General features: G+C 41.0%; 1 protein-coding gene across 3 annotated transcripts in view; it reads left to right on the top strand.

Annotated features, from left to right (window-relative positions):
• Positions 1–19,284, top strand: part of NCAM1 (neural cell adhesion molecule 1) — a 465,549-nt gene that overhangs the window by 106,943 nt on the left and 339,322 nt on the right. The gene's annotated exons all lie outside the window — the stretch shown is intronic.

A 19,284-nucleotide genomic window follows, 5' to 3' on the forward strand; every position in this document is an offset into this window, starting at 1 on the left:
ATTTAAGTACATTATTTCAAGATACAGAAACTAACTCCCAGAAGACAGTTCTTCCAGATGTGTACGAGTCTACAGAGTCAGAGTACGGTGACTGAAGAGTGAGCCAAGTCACCACTGTGTTTCAGGATGCATCCTTCTGCTGAGCTAGTTGATTTTTAAACCCCAGGTACTCATTTGATGAAACAATCCATTGGAAGCAACGCTGAAATAAAGAAAAAAAAGATTGGATAAACTGAGCTAATAAGACTGATGAATGGGAAACTTTACAGGTCATTTTAAGGAGCCTTTAATTTTGCCCGGCCCAGCTGTTTTCTTGTGAGGACTGGGCTGTGGTTGAAAAAGTGAAGACTTGGAAGGTAACAAGACTTGACTTTGAGTCCCAGCTCTTCTCCTTTCTAGCTGTGTGTCTCTGGGAGAGGTCAGTGCTCCCATTACTTACACACCCGTGTAGGTGAAGGGTCAGTGCTGCTGTCTTTACCTGACAGCTGACAGATAGAATACGAAGCTGTATGCCTTTAGGCCAGTTATTTAAACTTTCTGCACCTCAATTTCCTAAACTGAGACAGTAATACATATTTTGTGGGGTTGTTGTAAGGATTAGGACTATACTCTATGGAGGCCTCTAGAACAAAGCCTGGATTATAGATGTTCAACAAGTGATTGCTATAATTACTATTAAACTGTGGTTTCAGCAAAACTACTAACCAGGTATTTGAGTTTGTGCGTCTCTTAGTGAACAGATGAAAACAACAATGCCAGAGTTCTTAACTATTGATACACTTTGGATGCACTTATTGGAAATTCTGTAAACTCTGTGACAATAAGATTTAGCAACGTAAGAAACAAATGATGGGCACAATCTTAAATGGTAGGTCCCTACGAGACTTAAGGAAAGTATTGACTGATGGTTAATGCTGAACAATTGATAAATATAGTGAGTGTAGTTTTTAAAAAATTTTTGTTTGGTTTTTGGTGACTTTATCAGTCTCATTGGAAAACCATACAGATGTTTGTTTTGTTTTGGTAGATATTGGTAAGAGTTAAAATCAGTTGTGCATTAGACAAATTATTTGGTTTGCAGATCGTGTTAATGTATCAGGAAATCCCTTTATCCTTTGTTATACAAAGTGGTACTTGAGCCCTTGCAATATATTTTCCACTTGTTATTACAAAAAAGAAAGTTTAGCTAATCCTTGTTTTACTAGGGATTTGAGGTAAGACACAGGAATAAAGAATGTAATTCCATTGACCCAGTTGTGCAGCTGAAATCTGTGAAAAGTCCCACCTAGCTACTTAAAAAAAAAAAATAACACTCAATATTTCTATACCCTTTTATGTATGAAACAGTTTGCCATATATTATTTCATGTAATCCTCTCAAGAAGGAAACTATTATCTTTTTTACATACATATAAATTAAAAATTAAACTGTAATTGATTGATGTCCCAAACTTCTAAGTAGGCAACAGAGGATAGAAGCAGTCACTGTACCCTTCCTACTTGCTTTAATTAAGGTCTACTACCTCCTGACTCCTGGTGTGGTGCTGTGGGATCAGCACTGGATTGTGAACCAAATGGTCAGCAGTTCAAACCCACCAGCTGCTTCTTGGAAATCCTATATAGGGTCGCTGAGTCAGAACTGACTTGGCAGCACTTTACAACAGCAACAGTAACCTATTGAAGAAGGAGCTCTGGGAGGGAAGTTGGGCTGCTAACCAAAAGGTCAGCAGTTCGAATTTACCAGCCGCTCCACAGGAGAAAGATGAGACTTTGTACTCCCTGTCAAGATTTACAGTGTCAGAAACTTATATAGGGTCTCTGTGGGTTGAAACCGATTGCACGGCACGTAACCACCACCATCATCAACACTTACAGCTCTGGTGTGGTGCTGTAGGATAAGCTCTGGACTGGTAACCGCAAGGATGGCAGTTCAATGCCACTAACCACTGCTGGAAACCCTATAAAGAATCGCTATGATTTGGAACCAACTCAGCGGCACACAACAACAACAGCAACAACCTACTGAAGAAAATGATGGTGCAATGATTAAGCATTCAGCTTTTTGACCAGAAGGTTGGTGGTTCTAGCCTACGTAGCGGTTTCATGAAAAAGCGACAAGGCATCAGCTCCTGTAAAGATTGCCCATTGTCATCTATCTAGTCTAAGTCACAGTCACCATGTAGGACTGGGTAGAACTGCCCCATGTGGCTTCCAAAGCTGTACTTTATAGAAGCGGGCATCTTTCTCTCATGGAGTGACTGGTGGGTATGAACCACTGACCTTTCAGTTAGTAGTCATACATTTAACCACTGTGCCAGCAGACCTGCTTCCTAATAAGACTATAGCTTTGAAAACCCTATGGGGTCACTATGAGTTGGAATCCACTTTAAGGCACCAAACAACCGTATCTACTAAAGACAGACATTAGGGGCTCATTGGTAGAGTTCTTGTCTTCTATGTGGGAGCTCTGGTAGCGTAGTGGTTATTAATCGGGCTGTGAACCTTAAGGTCAGCGGTTCGAAACTACCAGCTGCTCCGCGAGAGAAAGATGAGGCTTTCTACTCCGGTAAAGATTTACACCCTCGGAAACCCTGTACAGGGTCGCTATGGGTCGGAACCGACTCGACGGCACTTAACAACAACAACAACAATATGTGGGAGATGCAGGTTTGATTCCTGGTCAGTGCACCTTAGGCACAGCCACCGTCAGTGGAGGCTTACAAGTTGCTATGACAGTGTGTGGGTTTCAGCAGAGCTTTCAGACTAAGGTGGACTAGAAAGAAAGATCTGGAGATCTACTTCTGAAAACCATATGGATCAAAGTGGTCCAACCCACAACTGATCATGGAGCTGGTGCAGGACTGGGCAGTGTTTTGTTCCATTATGCATGGGGTTGCTATGTGTTGACAGCTGGTCTGACAGCCGCTAACAACAACAAGAATAGCGACAACATGCACTAAAATAAGCAAGCCTTGTGTCTCATGGATTTAAGGCAGATCAGTAGGGATGTGGGAGAGGCATGTTCTGCTCCCTATCGTCGTTCAGGGACCCAAATTCTTCTGTGCCTTGGTCCTTCTTTGAATCCCCTACAACCTATCAATGGGGAGATTGGAGAGGCTCCCAGGTGGGAAGTTTTAGGATCTAAAACCTGGATAGGGTAGTCCTTACTTCCACTCCCATTCCATCGGCCCCATAATTGCAAGAGTCTGGGAAATGCGCTTTTCCATGGGACCAGGCCGAAAAAGGAGAGGGGGCTTGGTGAACAGATATCATTTTCTTTGCCATACACCATAATGCTATTTTTACACCATTGTCATGTGCTTTCTGGAGGCCTGGTGGTGCTGTCAGGTAAGCACTGGCCTCCTAGCTGCAAAGCACACAAGAGCTTCCAGCCTCTAGATGAACTCTAAAGAAAGACCTGGATATTCACTTCTGAAAATCAGCCAGAAAAATCCAGCGGCTGCACCCAAGGACGAAGGATTGAGAATTTCTGCTTGGAAACTCTTTACAGGGTTGTTATGGGTAGGATCATGACTCGACAGAACCTAACATCAACAGCATTATTTCTGCCATATTTCTGCATCCCTTTAAGAGGTGTTAGAGACGATAGCTTTTACCTGTTGGGGCCTAATTGAGGAAAACAATGGAAGCCAATGTTTTGTTCGCCTGTTCCATAAAAGTTTCATTGTATGCCACAGAAATTAAACTGATTTTCTTATTCAGTTGGTATTTCAACAGAGCCTTTTGAAAAATTAAAGAGTTTTCCAAGTGAAACGACCTGATTTAAAATGAACATAGGTACAGAGATAGGCAGTTTTGTCCGCCCTCAGTAAATCTTCTGCAGTCGGGATCTTACCTTCCATAATTGAAGGCAACCGTAACAACGCATTTGATTGCATGGCTTTTACTGCTACTTTTGGGGTAATTGCCAGATTGGCATACACAGTAATTTGTATGTGAGAGGTGATCAAATGTGAACATTTCCATTCAGTCATATCCCTGGAATTCAGATCCATCCCTGCTTCTGGCTTCAGAATTAAGGCCAGTAATTGCAGTTCTGGAATGAGCCATGCATCTGAAGTGGGCTATTGTTTCTTTCATGTGTAATCAGTGATATTACCAGGCTAGTTTGGGAGGCAGAGCTGAGTAGATGCTTACCTACCTATACTCTCAAATAGAAGTAGTACCTCCCACTGCAAAATAAAAATAAAAAATCCAGTGCCGTGGAGTCATATTCCTTCTGACTCATCGCGACCCTATAGGACTGGGCAGAACTGTCTCATAACGTTTCTAAGGCTTAAATCTTTACGGAAGCTGGCAGCCTCATCTTTCTCCCATGGAGTGCCTGGTGGGTTTTTAGCAGCAGCAGTTGTTGTTAAGAGCTAGCAGTTAGTTCCAACTCATTTCGACCCTCTGTAGGGTTTCTGAGGATTGTCTGGTGGGGTTGAACTGCAGACCTTTCGGTTAGCAGTCCAGTGTTTATCCTACAGTGCTATGCCAGAACCCCAGCAGTAACAGTGTCATTGTTAAGTGCCGTCAAGTTGGTTCCAACGCACAGCAATCCTATATAGGGTTTCCAAGGAGTGGCTGGTGAGTTTGTACCGCTAACCTCTTTGAAAGCTGTCCAGTGTTTATCCTACAGCACCACACCAGGACCCCAGTAGCAGCAGTGTTGTTGTGTGCCATTGAGTCAGTTCCGACTATAGTGAGTCTTTATAGGGTTTCCGAGGAGTGTCTAGTGAGTTTGAACCGCTGATGTTGCAGTTCAAACCGACCTTGCAGTCTAATGCATTGTCTTGCAGTGTCTTGCCAGGACTCTGTAACAATGTTGTTGTTGTTGTTAAGTGCCATCGAGGGTTTCCAAGGAGCAGCTGCTGCACTTGAACCGCCAACCTTGCAGTTGAAACTGACTTTGCGCCCCAGCACATTAACCCACAGCGCCACACCAGGACTCCATCTGTAGCAATAGCAGTTGAATAATTATTGTTTTGACAACACAGCCAGACATGTGCAGATGAGGTAGGAATTGAGAGGGTCTCCGTTTCAGGATGTACACATGTGAAGATAAAATATGAAGAGGATTGAAGGATTAGGATGAAAAGTGAGGGGTTTTTCTCTTGCTTTCAATCCTAAATTTGATGCTGGGTTAGTTTAATTTTCCTTTTAGCAGAAGGGGAAGTATGCATTCCCTCTACTTTTAGAGAACAGTGGCTGTTCTCAGGAGAGTTAAGAAGATTGTGAGTTAAAGGGAAACAAGCTGTAGATAGAGCTGTGTATCTGTCCGTCCTGTCCTCCAGAAGCTATCTTTAAGGGAGACACCCACATCCATCGAGTCTACATCATTACTATTGTTAGGTGCTGTAGCTACTCAGTTTACGTACAACAGAAGGAAACACGATCTGGTCCTGTGCCATGCTCACACGCTTGAGCTCACTGTGTTCATTCATCTTGTTGAGTGTCTTCTATTTCGCTTACCTCTACTTACCAAGCATAAAGCCCTTCTCCAGGGACTGGTGCCTCCTGACAGCATGCGCAAAGTATGAGAAACGAAGTCTCATTGGCCTTGCTTCTAAAGAGCTTTCTGAGTATACCTCTTCCAAAACAGATTTGTTCATTCTTCTGGCAGTGCATCGTATATTCAGTATTCTTCACCAACTTCCCCATAATTCAGATGCATCAATTCATCTCTGGCCTACATAGATCTTGGTAAAGACTCTTCTCCAAGAGGATGTCAGTGGCTTTTGTGAAGTGTTGTTGTTGTTAAGTGCCATCAAGTTGGTTCTGAATCATAGTGATCCTGTATAGGGCTTCAGGGGAGCAGCTGGTGGGTTTGAACTGCCAATCTTGTGGTTCGAAGTCCTGTGCTGATTTTACAATGCCACGCCAGTCCTTGTAAAAAAAATTTTTGTTTTTTTTAGATTCCTAAGATGCCTATGAGTCCTGATGTGGTGCTGTGGGTTAATGCACTAAACTGCAAGGCTAGTTTGAAACATACTCTCAGTGGTTCAAGCTCACAGCAGCTCCTTGGAAACCCTACACAGGGTCACTATGAGTCAGAACTGACTCCACGGCACTTAACAAACAATATACATAGGAGCTCTCTGGTAGTGTAGTGGTTACGAGTTGGGCTACTAACCTCAAGGTCAGCACTTGGATACTACCGGTGGTTCAGTGGGAGAAAGATGAGGCTTTCTGCTTCTGTAAAGATTTACAGCTTCAGAAACCTGGTACAGGGTTGCTGTGAGTCAGAACCAACTCCATGGCACATAACAACAACAGTAGGATTAGAAGGAGCTCTGGTAGCATAGTAGTTACGAATCAGGCTGTGAACTTGAAGGTCAGTAGTTCGAAATGACCAGTTGTTCCACAGGAGAAAAATGAGACTTTATGCTCCTGTAAAGATTTACAGCCTCGGAAATCCTGTACAGCGTTGCTATGGGTCAGAACCAACTCAACAGCACATAACAACAGCATACATGTGTTATCGTGTTGTGGCACTGTTGGATAAGCACTGGAACACAAGATTGGTTTGAACCATAGGATCGGTGGTTCAAACTCACCAGCCATTCCTTGGAAGCTCTATTTAGGGTGTCTATGAGTCAGAACCGACTCAATGGCACAAGAACAGTACATGTGTTATGATGTTAAGTAATGTTTTATACTAGTATTTGATGTTTGTGGTCTACTGTTTGTCATTATGAATACGGGTAATCTTTTCTTGCTTTCACTATCTCACCTGAGTATATTCCAGTCTCTGATGGCTGAAGATGGAGAAATGGATTAATGTTCACAATGTCCCTAAAATGTAGTTAGGAAATACATCTTGAATTCCTTATGATTTGGGGACTTCATCGTTACAAAATCCAACTTCTTCTGCTTGCTTTTCCTTACCTAGTTAATAAGCATTTATTGGACCCCCACTGTGTTCACAGCATCATAACAAGTTCTCCGAGAGGGACAGGGGGTGGAGCAGACTGAGACATAACTAAGAAATTTAGATCTATTCTACAAACCTTGGGAATATTTACAAAGTCTCTTGACTAGCAGCAATTCTATACCTCCTTCCTGTCATTATTGTTTTAGACATATTCTATAGGATGCCACTGAGAATTATCCTTGGGGGGGAGGGCGTGTAACTGCCAAGAATTCGAATGTGCTTTTGTTCAAGTTCTGATTTGCAATGTATTCTGATTTCTTTCAGATTCTGCCTAGTTTCTTTGAGGCTTGGGCCTGAGGGCAATGATAATTTATATGACTGATGAGCTGTCTTTTGTTTGGGGCTATTGGCAGAAAAGGAAAATTAACTTCAAATTCAGTCCTAGTGATTAGGCTCTAGCCTAACTCACCCACATATCCCTGGGGTCAGTTTCTCTTGAGGCTAGTCTATTCAGTTAGATTCAGGCTCCACCAACACATTAGCACCTGGGCCCCAAAACACTTCCCTGTTGGGGATTTGTCCTTGAGACATAAAAAGACCCAAATTAAACCAGTGCTGTCAAGTCCACTTAGAGTCATGGACACCCCATGCGTTTCAAAGTAGAACTGTGGACTCAGTGTTGGACTGCTGCTGCAAGATTCAGAGTTCAAACCCAGCAGCTGCTCTGTAGAAAAAAGATGAGATTGTCTACTCTTGAAAAGATATACAGTCTTGTAAACCCTATGGAGCAGTTCTACTGTGTTTTATAGGATTGCTATGGTATGGCACTGTGGGCTAATGCGTCAGACTGCAAAGTCATTTGAACTGCAAAGTCAGTGGTTCAAGCTCACCAGCTGCTCCTTGGAAACCCTATACAGGGTTGTTATGGGTTGGAATTGACTCGACGGCACTTCACAACGAGTTGGAAAAGATAGTGGGTGATCCTTGACAAGTACGTTCCCAGGCCTTTCTTTCCAGATGCCTCTGGGTGGATTCAAACCTCCAAACTTTCAGTTAGTAGCGAAGTGCTTAACCCTTTGAATCACCCAGGGACTCTCTGACAGAGATAGTATGTATTGCGTCTTGTTTTTCAATTTTCATTTATTCTTTATGGGTTGTGAATTTGGGACATAGATTTTAAAGAAGACCCCAAAGCCTTATTGTAGTCTAGACTGAACTAGAAAACCTTGTAAAGAAAGAATTGAGGGAAGTCTTGATACCTACTCTCCCTTTATGAAGAAAGGAAGTTATGTTTTAACTGTGTTACGGTAGCTAAATACCCAGTCACATTGCAATAGTAAAATTATTATTTTGTGTGTGTATTTGAATTGCTTCTGAGGTTTTGTGGTTACCTCTTTCCTTAGTCTTGCTCTTCTTCTTTCTGAAAGCCCTGTTTTCTCTAGACCTAGAAGATGTGTGATTGGGTGACAGTTTCAATCTGTTAACATCTGATGGTGTCAGATTGGACAGAAGATGAAGATGAAATATTGTTTTAATATTCGCTTTCCTTAGTTGTCAGCAGCTTTAGGGATTCACAAATAGCCTGTGGTTTATAAATATTAAATAAGGGATTCATTATTGGAAAGCATCAGTATGACTAACCACACTCAGAACCCAAATGATTCAAGCTATCATGATGAGAAATTCAGGAGTGAAAAATAAATTCTATTTTCTTTAGATGTTAAGAACACATGGGGAACATGCTGTTACCATAAAATACTCAGGAGCCTAGGTTAAGAGACCCATTGCCATTGAGTTCATTGTGACTCATAGTGACCTCGTGTACGTCTGAGTAGAACTAAACTCCATAGGATTGTCAATGGCTGATCTTTTTTTCCCCAAAAAGTAGATTGCCAGACATTTCTTCCACTGTGCCTCTGGATGGACTTTAACTTCCAACCTTTGAATTAGCAACTGAACTTAACTTCAGTTCATCATTTGTGCCATCCAGGAAATCCTAACCTTATATTTCTGTAGTGTGGAAGGCAATATAATAAGATCGTGTTTACCTGGATGTCAAAACAACAGTGGTTGGTTCCTGGAATAGTCAGTTTGATTTTATGTTCTCCTTGTAATCCTAGGTTTTTCCAAGTTTATATGGATAAAACATTGTAATACACATTTCACTCTGAGATGAAACAATAGAGAAACCAGGAGACAGTAAAAGCACTGTTATAGCATTGAGATCCAGGACCTTGTACTGAGTGGACAAGTGACTTTCCATATCTGAGTACCTCAGAAAATATTAACATCATTAGTCCAATATGGTGTTTTTGTTGTTGTTAGGTGCCATTGAGTCAGTTCTGACTCATAGTGACCCTATGTACAACAGAATGAAACACTGCCCTGTCCTGTGCTAGCCTCACAATTGTTTTATTTGAATCCATTGTTTTTGTTACTACATCAATCCATCTCACTAAGGATCTCCTTTTTTTTTTTTGCTGACACTCTATTTTACCAAGCATGATGTCTTTCTACAGGGACTGGTCTTCCTGACAACATGCCCAAAGTATGAGAGACGAAGTTTGGCCTCTTGCCATTGTCACTGCCAATGAACAATCTGGCCGTACTTGTTCATTCTTAAGGCAGTCCATGATATATTCAATATTCCTCACCAAAAACATAATTCGAATGCATTGATTCTTCCTTGGTCTTCCTTATTCATTGTCCAACTTTCACATGCATGTGAAAATACTATGGCTTTGGTCAGGCGCACCTCAGTCCTCAAAGTAACAGTTTTGCATGTGTTTATCATGATGGCCTCTAAGACACCAAGAAAGTATTAAATTATATTCAGCCTACTAGGGAAATGTATTTAAGAGCATGCCTTTAAAAATTATTGTTTTTAAAGGCTTTGGTGTTCTAGGAAGAAAGCTTTAATTAAATGGAGAATTCATGTATATGGAGCCCATATCATCTGGCAGAACTGAGCATTGTATTTTTCAGACTAAATTTAACAAGTCTCCATTGCCCATATAAGTCTGTTTGCATCTATTCTATTAGTCCCTCATTGTTACTGGGTGATGCATGTTGTTTTTGTTCAGTTATTAACGTAAAGGTTGGTGGTTCTAACCCACCCAGTGGTACCATGGTCGAAAGGCATAGACATCTATTTCTGTAAAGGTTACATATAAGAAAACCCTAGAGACCAGTCCTACTTTGTAACACATGGGCTTGCCATGGCCAATGGGTTTGTTTGTTTGTTTTGGTTAATTTATGATTACTGTGTTCCTTTAGTTTTTTTTTTTTTTTTCTATTCACTCTGAATGTCTCCTTGAGTCAATTTCATCTTATGGCGACTCCGTGTGTTTCAGAGTAGAACCATGAATGCCAGATCATAGCAGTTTTCCTAAAACACAGTTCTCTTCCTGAACTCAGACATCTTCTTAGAGAATTTGGGGATCTTAGAGGTTCTCTTGTTCAATTCCCCACCTAGAAATGAAAAGCCAACATGGCCTCAGGTTGCTCTTTGTATGAGTGTACCACCCACGACACTTCCTTTGCCCCGTTAGGGACTCTTGCATTCTGCATTTGATCACTTCTTCTGTCCAACATCTTCAGGACATCTCTAGAGCCTGTCCGTGAAGGCTAGGATTCTTTTTCCGGCATTGAGACTTTCTCCACGAACTGCTTCTAACATGCTCTTCGAATTATCGTCCCTAATCTCCAAATCAGCGTTCCAGCCAAAATGTGCTGTTTACCATTCTGTCAACATGCCCACAGCTTTCTTGTTTCTTTGCCTTTTTAGGTAATTCTCACTACACAGAAACCTTTCATTACCCTTCATTTTGTGCCATCCTTCCCATGAAAGATTCCCTCATTCTTTTTCCTAGTTGAAAAGGAACTTTTTCATCTCAGATTGATTACTTCCATTTTTTTTTCCCTTGATTCTGCCATTTAGCTTGTATTGACTTTCGTGTGTATCTAATTTCCCTACGAATTCTAAACATCTTTGGAATATGGAGGGGTCTCTAAGTAGTGTAGACAGTTAAATGCACTCATCCACTAACCAAAAGTTTGGAAGTTTGAGTACACCCAGAGGCACCTCAGAAGAAAGCCTGGTAGTTTTTCCAAAAAATCATCCATTGAAAACCTTATGGCGCACAGTTCCACTATGGCACACTTGGGATTCTCTTCAGTTGAAAACGGACTCAACAGTAACTGGTTTTAGAACAAGGAAGAGTTACTTGTGTCCTGGAACATTCATCAGAGTGTATTTGTATTGCATGGGGTCAGTTAACTGACAAGATGGTTGAAAACATGACAGAAAGATAGTGTCAGAGAAAAGATCTGACCAGTCTGTCAGGAACCCTGGACTTGACTTCAGCTTCTAAAGAGATTTGCCCTCAATTGAGTGAAGATTAACACTACTTTTTTCTAAGATCGTAAAGGTGACTCCTGGTCCTTGGTGACAGCTTAGTGCTTGGGGAATGAGATCACTGCTGGCAGTGGTGGAAACTGGTCTGTTTCCATCGTAGTCAAACCTTCTGTGGCTGACTGTGCATCCTTGGGAGAAATGAGTGTTCACATTCTGGGAGATGGTGTTACAGTTCACAAATACCGTGGGCAGGATGAGGTGAGCAGTCATTTTCAGAGCTGCACACCTCTAGTCATTTATGTTAATGTTCATCAATTTGTCTAGTTATAGTACATAAATTTAATATACCTAACCAAAAGGAAAATTTACTGACTAACGTATATACACACACACACAAATATATTTCCTATGTCTGTTGATCTTTGAGTGTTAAGTGAAGTAAATGTTACACAGAATATTGTGAGGTTGCAATAATATTTGAATGGTGTAAATTAGGTTGTATTGTTTGAATTTATTTTTACATTTGGCAAGCGAGTTAGCATGAACTTGACTTTGTCTGGCATAATTTTGTTTTGTTTTTTGCCCCTAATCTTCCCCTCCACCCTCCTTATTTTTATACTGCAGTGAAATTGCTGGAGGTACGAGCTCATGTTGTTCTTCTCTGTGTAATGAGTAAAGATGAAAGGACCCAATTTGTCTTCACTGAAATGTGTTGGCCCTAGACACTTTGATCCCAGCAGCTTACATTGTGGCTATATGTTATCAATAATTGAACATTTTCATTCATTTTCGTCAGCCATCTCAAGGACCAAATTATCCACAGAGGTTGGACAGCTCAATTTCTAAGCAAACCAAAAAGCAGTCAATTATCTATCATTTGCTACCTCTGCCCAAAAGTTGAATTGTGTTACTTTGGAGCCAGATCTTAAAAAGACCTGGTTCTGAGAACATTATTTGCTTAGGGTTCAGTCTCTAGGCTACCACTAAACAAAAGAAATAAAATGTGAGCATCCTATGTGATTCAAAATTGTCTAATAGCTATATTTTAAAAAGTAAAGAGAAATTTGTTTAATTGTTGTTAAGTGCCACTGAGTCGGTTCATACTCATAGTGACTCTTTCTGAGACTGTCAATCTTTGCTGGAGTAGAAAGTCTCATCTTTCTCCCTTGAAGCAGCTGGTGGGCTTGAACCACTGATCTTGTCCATAGGATAAACACAGTCCAGTGCCTATCTTATGGAGCCACCATGTTCCCAAAGAAATGGGTGAAACTAATTCTAATAATGTTTCATTTGACATCAAGTAGTTTATCATTTAAGTGTGTCATTGTTGTTGTTAAGTGCCGTCAAGTCGGTTCCGACCCATAGCGACCCTGTACAGGGTTTCCGAGGGTGTAAATCTTTACGGGAGTAGAAAGCCTCATGTTTCTCCCGCGGAGCGGCTGATAGTTTCGAACCGGTGACCTTAAGGTTCACAGCCCGATTCGTAACCACTACGCTACCACAGTCTTTTCCAAATTGAGCTACTTTTCTTTTTCTTTTATTTTGTTTTGCTGCAAAGTATGTGGACCCAGAGTATACTTTACACATCTCAATTCAGACCAGGCCTATTTCAGGTGTTCAGTAGTCACACATGACTGGTGGTTACTTTATTGGACTGGGCAGGTCTAGACTGATTGTCCAAAAGGAAAAAGGAACAATTGTATCATTATTAAACAAAGATGAGCAAATGTTTTCCCCAATAGACAAAACAGTGAACATTTAAGCTTGCAGGCCATGGGGTGTGTGTTGCAACTATTCATCTTTAATGATGTAACTCCAAAATAGCCATGGGCAATATAATAAATGAAGGAATGAAGTAGTGTTCCAATAAAACTTTATGCACAAAAATCTGGTGGACCAGATTTTACCTGCAGGTATTACTTTCCTTGCTTTGTTATAATTTTGCTTGTTTAGAAAATTGAAATGTTTTTATATTACTATTGATCACATTTCTCCCACTTTTTTCCCCCCTTGCTGTCCATTCCTTCGGGCTGGAATATTACATCTGGATGGTTTGGCTGTTGTATTTCTACTCATAATAATCTGTGTTGCAACAGGTAAAACGCTTTCTTTCATTTTGAATTGAGATTCTTCCCAATGTAAGGTCTTGCTTTTAATTTAAATGTTCAAGGAAATAGCATGCAATAAACTTTCTACACGTTTGTTTTAAATTAAGTTGTTTTGAATGATAAGTAAATAGAATATCTGGTGAGCTAGATTTCAGACAACTGTGAAATGTGTTTATACTTTATACACAGTCGTTAAAGCTAGATGGATGCAGTATTATACTGTTTTACTTTCTTCATTCTTTAATTGGGTATAAGACCATCATCAACCCATGCATGTTTTTGTTATGTGTGCTAATGTGATTATGTAAAAAGAAGGAAACAAACACAAAGTTCCCACTTCAGGGAGGCTGGGAGGCAGAGTTTCTTTGTGTTGTGGCAATGGGGAGCATGCTGGTGTGTTTTGTGAACCCGGGAGAGTTACCTGTATAATGAAGTGACCATTCTTTTATGTTGTGGAGAAAACAAGTCTTCAGATGTGTTCCAACTACTTTATATGAACCCATTATCAGCATGTAGTAACTAAATGCAAAGAAAAAAGGGATGAGCACTTTCACATTTTTTCTTGACATCATTTATTGTTGTTGAAAAAAACTGTTTTATGTTTTATTTCGGCCCCATGTGAATAAAAACCACAGGACTTGGAACCTCTATGGAGTTGGGTCTCTCCTTCCTGCAGCCTGGGTGTGACTCCAGAGGTGTGGAGACTGACCTTTCCACTCTCTCCAAGCACCTCATTGTTTATACCTCCCTGTACTGTTTATACCTCACCAGGACGGCCAGACTCCGTCTCTCAGACTTCGGACATATTTTCAGGAGGGACCAGTCCTGGGATGGTGGAGACAGGCAAGAGCCAGGTGCACAGAGATGCTGCCAAGTGAAGGGAGAGTGGCAGGGGTCACAGGAAGGGCGAGGCTCTAGGGATATGTTCCTGTGTACTTGACTCTGACTCATAGCAACCCTATAGGAGAGGGTAGAATTACCCCCTGGGGTTTCCCAAGCTGAAATCTTTATGGGAGCAGATTATCAGGTCCTTTCTCCCTCAGAGCGACTTGTGAGTTTGAACTATGGACCTTTCACTTAGCAGCTGAGTGAGTAGCTCACAGCCAGGGCTCCTCTTATACGGAGACAGAACATAAATAATGAACTCTGGTCTGTGAAATCTGTTTAGTCAAATGAAACAAGGCTATGTTGGAAAACTAGAGGTTTATCAACTCTGTATAAATTTCTCCCCCAAATCAGAATCCCAAGCAAGGACAATAAATAGTCTCTAGGTTTTTTCTTTCTGCCTGTTCTTTTCCATATCAGACCAGTGTCTGAAAAACTTTGGACTGAAAATTTCTGTAGGACATGATCCCATACCACGATTGACTTGTTGTTCCGACTCATAGCGACCCTGTATAGGACTTCCAAGGAGCAATTGGTGGGTTTGAACCACTGACATTGCTGTTAGTATTCCAGGGTTTATTCCTACAGTGCCTCACCAGGCCTCCTGGATGGGTGTTGTTGTTAAGTTCTGATTCATAGCGAGCCTGGGTAGGGTTTCTGAGGAGCAGCTGATGGGTTTGAACTGCCTACCCTCTAGTTTGAAGTCCAGTGCCTATCTTACAGCATCACACCAGGAGTTTGTACTAACGTTTATTTAACTTTTGAGGCAGCCAAAAAATTAACATTATCTATTTCATCGAGCTGTACTTTTCTTTGCTAGTTCTTACCACACACACACACACATATACACACACACAATGTAAGACAGGATTTATAGAACCTTGTGTTCTGGTGTGGCACTGTAGGATAAGCACTGGACTGTTAACTGCAAGATTGTCAGTTCATACCCATCAGCTACTCTGCTGGTGAAAGATGAGGTTTCCTACTCCTGTAAAGATTTATAGCTTCGCCTACACTGAGTGCCACAGGTTGGAGTCGAATTGATGGCAGTGAGTTTGAGTTTATTTTTTTGAGTAATGAAATGCCTGTTTGTGGACTTTTCCTTCTCTTTTATTTCTGGGGAATATCAGGACGGCACATTTTTTAGTTAGAATGTCCCCAGATTAAAACAAACAAACAAACAAACAAACAAACACTTGTATTTGTTGTTGAGGATATTGTACAGCAAAATATCTCATTGATTAAAGTAGGTGGAGTTGCATTGCCCATTGATGTAAATGCTGTCACTAAGTTGTACCCTGGAAAAATATGGAATTGGCAAAAGTTGTGTGAAAATGTCCCCAGGTTTGGTGTACTCCTTAAATAGTTACGCAATAAAGACAGTGCTTCCATGAGAAGACGATAACAACCTATGTATGCTGTCCATAATTATAAGGGGGCTTCAGAAAGTCCTTAAAAATGTAGAATCGAAAGAGAGAGAATTTTTCCATGAACTTATTTGAACCCACCTGGTATTTCCTTAGGAAAACATATTACTGGGAAGGAAGAGGTTTCCCCCCCTCCCCATTATGAAAACCCACACTAGCTGGCTTCCTCTGCCGCAGTGACTTTCTTGGGCAAAGTGTGAGGGTGGCTGGAGTGGGTGTTGACTATAGAATTATGGCCATGGTGAGAAAGTACCTGCTGGGAAAGTAATAGTGGCAGAGGGAGGAAGTACCGGCCCACTTCCAAGTGCCCAGGGAGAGGAGGTTCCCTCCCCTTCCTGCTTTCCTCTCTGTATCAGTCCCCTGGGAGCTGCCTTCAGGTGCTCACTGCAGGCTTCCGCTCATTGGGACTATAGAACACACTGGAGCATTCATCTAAGGTTCTGAAATACCACCATGCATCATTTATACCTCTTGATAGATATAAAAATATATATTTATATTGCAAATGAATTTAAATGAGGGATAATATTTCTCTTTTTCCCCTGATGGCAGACTCAGATTGGCTACAATCCTTGATTTTATTTCATCCTGTCTGCCAAACTAGTCTATCACATCATAGAAATATGCCTTTTTCTCTGTCTTCTAGGTGACGGAAGTAGCTTGACTCAAGGAAATTTTTCTTCAAATAAAGCTTTTTTAAAAATTGTCTTTTAAACTGTAGTGTGTTATGTGCCTATCAGCTTAAGGAATGTTAGAAGTTTTATCTTATAAAGCTTTGAAATAAGCTGAATAGCACCACAAAACTGTAGGGCAACTATGAAAAAGGAAAATGATGAGTTGTGATGTTTCTAAAGACTTGTGCTCTCATTTTAGTGGTATTTGGGGAAGAGAATGTGGGAGAGACAGTACGGTTAATTATTTATTAGATGAGTGCTCACTCATTCAGTAATTTGATTGATATTAAGGAATCTGGTGTGGCATTGCAGGTTAATACGCTGGACTGTAAGGTTGGTTTGAACCACAGTGTTGGTGGTTCAAACTCACCAGCTGCTCCTTGGAAACATAATACAGGGTTGCTATGAGGTGGAACCGACTCGACGACACTTACCCACAAAAACAACAACAAAGAACCAGATGTAAAATAATCTATAGGAAACAGACTAATAACAACACTACGGAGGATTTAGTAGGTACCAGGGTTGAAGCCCCTGGTGTATTTGATTTTCTTAATTCCTTCTTGGAGGTGAAGGTAAGTATTAATATCACCCCGTCTTACAAATGAAGGGCATCCTGATGTGGTGCTATGGGTTAAGGTGCTGGACTGCAAGGTTGGTTTGAACCACGAGGTCGACGGTTCAAGCTCCTCAGCCGCTCTTTGGAAACCCTATATGGGTCGCTTTGAGTCGATACTGACTTGAAGGCACTCAACAACGTTTTACATAGGAAGACACATAAGAGCATAGAGGCTTGGCCGTTTGCTTAGAAATCACAAGTCTAATAAGAAAAGGGGAGTCTATGGGTGGTACAAATGGTTTACGTGCTTAGTTGGTAACTGATAGTTTGGAGGTTCAAGTCCAACCTGGTGATCTACTTCTAAACATGAGCCATTGAAAATCCTATGAAGTACAGTCAACACACACGGGCTTGCCATGACATGGAGTCCACTTCACAACAACTGACTTTTAGAAAGCTGGGGAGCCACGCTTTGAAGGTAGGTGGCCCAATGCCGGAGCCTGCACTCTTGGCTGTCATTGTCCTGCCTGAGACATGGGAAATCTGTAACTTTTACTTCATATTTGCTCACCACTCTCAGATGCCTTAGAGTACAAAGACTAGCAGAATAACAGGCTCATCAGCAGAAGGATCCAAGATGCATGATGTAGACGACATCTGCTTACAGTGTTACATGTTTTGTGGTAGCAACATAACAGATGATCTTGATATAGATGTAGATGTAGATGTAGATAGGAGTCCCGGGATGCTATAAATGGTTCCATGCTTGACTACTAACTGAAAGGTTGGTGGTTCACAACAACCCAGAGGCTCTTCAGAAGACTGCCCTGGCAATTTGTTTCTGAATGGTGACAGCCTTGAAAACTCTGTGAAGCATAGTTCTTCTCTACATACATGAGGTCTCCATGAATTGACACAACAGCATTAACAGAAACTGGCTGTTGCTTATGCATTGATTTCCCACTCCCCTAACTGATTTTCATTGCCTGTACATATGCCTATTCTAGATGATTCATCAAAATGGGGTCATACACTATTTGTCTTTTTGTGGCCTGACTAATTGCAGTCAACATAAGGTTTTCAGGGTTCATCCATGTTGTAACATGTGTCAGGACTTTGTTTCTCTTTATGGTTGGATAATATTCTATGGTACGGATATGCTTGTACCACTTTTGTGTATCCATTCAGCTGTAGCAGACATTTAGGTCATGTCCATCTTTTAGCTCTTGTGAATAATGCCGCCGTGAGCATTGGTATATAACACCACTGGTCAAAATCTTGTGTTCATTAGCTCCCTGGCCTTCATGAAGCCCAAGTTGTGATTTCTCTTGGTCCTGGCTCTTATTGATTTTAGATCACTTCTTCTCTGAAACGCCTTTCCATTTATTTGGAAATACCTTGGAGATGCCTGAACTGGGACCAGATGGTAGACTATGTACTGTGTGTGACTGCAGATGCCTGGCAGAGTGCTTTTCACACATCACGAGTGAATCATAATTAACAATATCTCAGGTGCTTCAAGCTCACCAGCCGCTCCTTGTGAGTCGGAATGAATCAACGGCACTTAACAACAACAACAACAGCAACGCATTGTTAAATGCCGTCAAGTCAATTTCAACTCATAGCAACCCTACGCACAGCAGAATGAACCCCTGTCCAGTCCTGTGCCATCCTCACAATTGTTGCTGCGTTTGAGCCTATTACTGCTGCCACTGTGGCAATCTCTCTCTCTTCCTCTTTTTCGCTTTTTCACCAACCCATCACTTTACCAAGCATGATGTCTGTTTTCAGAGACTGGTCCCTCCTGATAACATGTTCTAAGTAAGACAGACGAAGTCTCGCCATCCTGACTTCTAAGGGGCATTCTGACTGTACTTTTTTTTTTTTTAACCAGTAAATGAAAGACTTTATTTCCATATCCTTACATTTCCCAGTGTAATACATTTGAGTGACCATTTGAGTTTTATAGATCAAGCCCATTAATAAGGTAACTTATACGATGATCCTTCATATTTGCAGACCACAATGGAACCTTAAAAATCTTTTATCTGAGTTTTAAGAGTTAAATAAAAGAAGTGAGAACATCATTTTTAATTTATATAAGTTCAGTTTATACATATCTGACTCTTGTTTTAATGACTGATTTGTGTTTCCAATATGAAAGTCAAGTTTAAAATAACTTGATCACCTTGCTTCAAATAAAACTGTTCACATGCCATATTCCAGTTTCATCATGTAAATAAACTTCAACTTTACTATACCAGGGGAAAAAGCTATTTATATAAATTCAGTGGTGTTGAACCTTTCATAAAAGCATGAAAACATGGTTGATGTCAATTTCCCAGGATGCTACTTTAATAGCTTTTTCCTGCAATATTAATGCACTGAAACAAAATAT

The sequence above is a fragment of the Chrysochloris asiatica genome, unplaced genomic scaffold, assembly GCF_000296735.1.
Source record: "Chrysochloris asiatica unplaced genomic scaffold, ChrAsi1.0 scaffold00008, whole genome shotgun sequence".
In the NCBI taxonomy this organism is placed as follows: domain Eukaryota; kingdom Metazoa; phylum Chordata; class Mammalia; order Afrosoricida; family Chrysochloridae; genus Chrysochloris; species Chrysochloris asiatica.